The sequence below is a fragment of the Henckelia pumila genome, chromosome 3, assembly GCF_033568475.1.
Source record: "Henckelia pumila isolate YLH828 chromosome 3, ASM3356847v2, whole genome shotgun sequence".
NCBI classification, from domain to species: domain Eukaryota; kingdom Viridiplantae; phylum Streptophyta; class Magnoliopsida; order Lamiales; family Gesneriaceae; genus Henckelia; species Henckelia pumila.
The window spans coordinates 150,261,474-150,266,096 of NC_133122.1; the positions used below are offsets into that span (position 1 = coordinate 150,261,474).

The 4,623-nt window shown below is 38.5% G+C and overlaps 1 non-coding gene across 1 annotated transcript; it reads right to left on the reverse strand.

Annotated features, from left to right (window-relative positions):
* Positions 1–408: 408 nt before the first annotated feature.
* On the reverse strand, positions 409–514 carry LOC140893945 (small nucleolar RNA R71). Its single transcript, XR_012153503.1, has one exon. It is a non-coding gene; the product is annotated as a small nucleolar RNA R71 (small nucleolar RNA).
* Between the last annotated feature and the right edge of the window lie 4,109 nt (positions 515–4,623).

Below are 4,623 nucleotides of genomic sequence, written 5' to 3' on the forward strand. Positions count from 1 at the left end.
AACAAATGGCTGAAGAAAGGGAAAGAGCTGTCAATAATGCTCCGGTGCCGATCAGAGATCACTTTCGACCAGTGATCAATAATCATTATTCTAGGATAGCTTGGTAGAATATCACAACAAATAATTTTGAGTTGAAGCCAGCTTTGATTAATATGGTGTAGCAGAATCAGTTTAGGAGTGCAGCTACTGAAGATCCAAATTTGCACCTGCGTACTTTTCTGGAGATTGCTGACACAGTGAAGATTCATGGTGTTACTGAGGACACCATCAGACTACGATTGTTCTTGTTCTCTCTTAGGTACAATGCTCGCAGTTGGTTGCAGTCACTACCTCTTGGGAGCATCACTACATGGGAAGACATGACATCTAAATTTTTGGCTAAGTACTTTCCTCCTGCCAAGTCTGCTCAGCTGAAAATTGAGATCACTACTTTCAAACAGCAAGATTATGAGCTACTGTATGAAGCTTGGGAGCGGTACAAGGAATTGCTTAGGAAGTGCCCGAACCATAATTTTCCAGATTGGAAACAAATCGAATTATTCTACAATGGTTTGAATGGCCCAACGAGGATTTCTGTGGATGTTGCAGCTGGAGGTTCAATATTTTCTAAATTTCCTGAACAGGCTTATGAGATGCTTGAACAGATGACTATTAACAGTTATCAGTGGCCGAGTGAGAGATCTGCGATAAGGAAGCCTGCTGGAATTCATGAGGTTGATGTGCTCACTGCTTTGACTGCTCAGATGGCTACTATTTCTACACAGTTGGCTGCACTGACCAAAGGCGATTAGAGTTTCTATTAAGATAGCATCGCTGGCGACTGCCGTAAATTCTGCTGATGGATTTGAGAGTATGGAGCAAGCTCAATATGTGAACAACAGAAATTACAACAACTATTGAGGTAATCCTGTACCCAATCAATGTCATCCTAGTTTGCGTAATCATGAGAATTTTTCATATGCAAATAATAATAATGTGTTGAATCCTCCTCCAGGATACAATACAAATAAGGGTGAGGGTAAGCCTCATTTGGAGGATGTTGTTAATGCTTTTGTGCAGGAATCGAGCAAGAGGATGGCGAGGACTGAGACTCGCCTTGACAGCTTAGAGACGCATGTGGCCAACATGGGTGCTGTATTGCAATCCATGGAGACTAGCATTGGGCAGTTGACAAACACACTGAAAGATAATAACAGAGACCAATTCCCAAGTAATACTGAGGTGAATCCCAAGGAGCAGTGTAATGCTATCACGTTGAGGAGTGGGAAGCAGGTGGATAATGAAGAGGGCAAATCTGAGAGCAAGACGTCTGAAAAAGTTGCAGTTGACGTGAATAAGGTCGAGGAGAAAGAGTCTGAACCTGAGCAAAAACCGATGTACAAACCTCCTCTTCCATACCCCCAAAGGTTTAAGAAGAAGGCAGTTGACGAGCAGTTCTCAAAATTCTTGGATATTTTCAAGAAGATACATATCAACATCCCTTTTGCTGATGCTTTGGCACAAATGCCGAATTATGCAAAGTTTATTAAAGAGGTGATGTCCAAGAAAATGAGGCTGCAAGAGAATGAGGTGGTGAGCTTAACTAAAGAATGTAGTGTTGTGCTCCAAAAGAAGATGCCACAAAAGCTGAAGGATCCAGAGAGTTTTACTATTCCTTGCACTATTGGTTCTTCTTATTTTAATAATGCACTTTGCGATCTAGGAGCTAGCATTAATCTGATGTCTTTGTCTGTTTTCAGGAGCTTAGGACTTGGCGAGGTGAAGCCCACAATGATCGCATTGCAGCTAGCTGATAGATCTATCACATATCCGCTTGAAATCATTGAAGATGTTTTGGTAAAAATAGATAAATTTATTTTTCCGACGGATTTTGTTGTGCTAGATATGGAGGAGGATGCAAATATGCCACTGATATTGGGGAGACCTTTCTTGGCCACTGCTGATGCCAAGATTGAGGTGAAGAATGGTGAGTTGTCGATGGGTGTGGACGGAGAAAGAGTTATTTTTAACATATTCAAGAAATCAAGTAATCCACCCATCGAGGAATTATTCATGATTGAGCGAGTTGTGAAGCTGGATGGCCATCCCAAACTTGTTCATGAGGTAGATTCAAAGAAGAATAATCCGAAGGTGCCAAAGAAGAAGAAAACGAAGAAAAAATCAAAGTTTAAAAAGCTTGTTGAATATATTTGGAGGGTGAAAGCGAAAGGGAAGACCCTCAACAAAGCGGAACCGGGCTAGAATTGGAATACAGTCGGGCTATGGACTATAAACTAAGCGCTTCTTGGGAGGCAACCCAAGCTAGTTTTTATGTGTTTTTTATTTTCTTTTAGTTGTTTTTGTTTTTGTTTTTATCATGAGGAAACTAGACATTAATAATGATTTTGAATTGTGTAGGTGAAAAAGTATGGAGCTGAAAAAGTTTAGGAGTCACCCCTGATGAAGAGTTTTGAGTGATTAAGATGGTGCCGAGTACTGATGCTTGGTGCCTAAGGTATGTGTCCCTTGTTTTTAATGAATATTTTACATTGCGGACAATGCACAATTTAAGTTTGGGGGGATGTTTAAAAATTTTGAAAATCTAAAATTTTTTATGAGTTAGTTGGAGTTGAAGGAATGATGTTGTAATTGTGTTAGCCTATAATGAAAATAAATTTTTTTTTCGCTGGAAAAGCTCATGTTAGCTATATTTAATCTTGAGTTCTCACATTTATGCACGAATGCCATGATTTTCGATACTCCTAGCAATTAGAGAAAAATTATGTGGATTTGTGAAGTGGTTTAGAGGATTTGATTCTTAACTCTTGTGATTTTTGCTTGAAACTGAGATAGATTTTTATGAACACGGAAGTGATTTAGGCGTTTTTTCGAATCTATTAAGCTTTTTTTAGCCATTCTATATTCATAAAAAATCCAAAACAAATTGAGTAGATAAAAAGTTCAAAGAAAAGTAATGGCGGAGAAAGCAAGGTGAGGGGAGGCCTTAAAAAAAATGGATTGAAATTCTAGTCCAAATACAAGGCATAAAGATGGAGATGTATGGAGTAAAAGAAAGCCAAGACTAATGTCTGGCAATGCAAATAAAAAATTTTATCTACTCATAATCTTGCACAAATTGAAAATATTCAATTCCCTTTGCTTTTAATTCTGAGTCCTTGTTTACATTGATATACATATGGATGCTTATCTCCTGCCGATTATACTTGAGACTAATGTTAACCGAAAAAATCATGTTGATCTGTGTGAGTAAAAGTTGAACTTGGTTGAGAGTATTTTGAAACTTGAGGGCGGAGTTAATAATTTTATGAAGCTTACGGATTGCATGATTTTACCGAAAGCTAGGTGGGTAGATGAGATTGGCAAATCACACACACACGAGAACTCTTGAGAAAATTAGCCGACATGTGTATTGAATCTTGGAATGTATAAATTCGGAGGTCGACTATATTGCTCATTATTATTTTGCTCGGGACCAGCAAAAGTCTAAGTTTGGGAGAATTTGATAAGTGCATTTTATGCACTTAATTTATATATGATTTGACTTGGATTTTCTTATGTATGGAGTGGATTTTATGCGTGTTAGTTGTTGTTTTTGTGAGATGCAAGGAATGACGCAAAAGTAGAGAGAAGAAGCGGAAAGCCGAATTACGGAGCAGCTTTGGTCGAAAAAATCATCTTTTATTTTAGATAGATCCAAATCAGATCTTCACCGTTCAAAATAAATATCAAGATGTTTTAAAGTTTCTCTCAAAATTTCAGCTCAATCAGACGGTTAGATTGTGAGATATGATTTTTTGAAACTTATCGCGCGCTACAGAAAATCAAATGCGAGAATAACAGTTTTGGGACAGAGCTTTTCACGCTATGGCGTGACATTTCCTGCGCCATGGCATGAACTGGTAAAAAGTTGAGAATCGATACAGAGCTTTTCAGGCTATGGCGTGACCGTTCTGCGCCATGGCGCGACGCGGACTGGAAAAAATATTGATTTTCTAACATTAAAAGTTGCGATTTTTTTGTGGGCTTTTCTTTGGGCTTGGAAGCAAGATATAAAAGGAGGAATTTTTCAGAGACGCCAACATTCAGAGATTTGCAGGGAACGAGTCGGCTTTGGAATTTTTTAAGAAGAAGAGTTCGAGAACTTGGTACGAGACGGAAGACGGCGGCATCTGGCGACGGTGCCAAAGAAAAAGAAGAAAACGAAGAAGAAATCAAAGTTTAAAAAGGTTTTTGAATATATTTGGAGGGTGAAAGCGAAAGGGAAGACCCTCAACAAAGCGGAACCGGGCTAGAATTGGAATACAGTCGGGCTATGGACTATAAACTAAGCGCTTCTTGGGAGGCAACCCAAGATAGTTTTTATGCGTTTTTTATTTTCTTTTAGTTGTTTTTGTTTTTATTTTTATCATGATGAAACTAGACATTAATAATGATTTTGAATTGTGTAGGTGAAAAAGTATGGAGCTGAAAGAGTTTAGGAGCTACCCCCGAAGCAGAGCTTTGATTGATCAAGGTGGTGCCGAGTACTGACGCTTGATGCCTAAGGTATGCGTCCCTTGTTTTTAATGAATACTGTACATTGAGAACAATGCACAATTTAAGTTTGGGGATGTTTAAAAATTG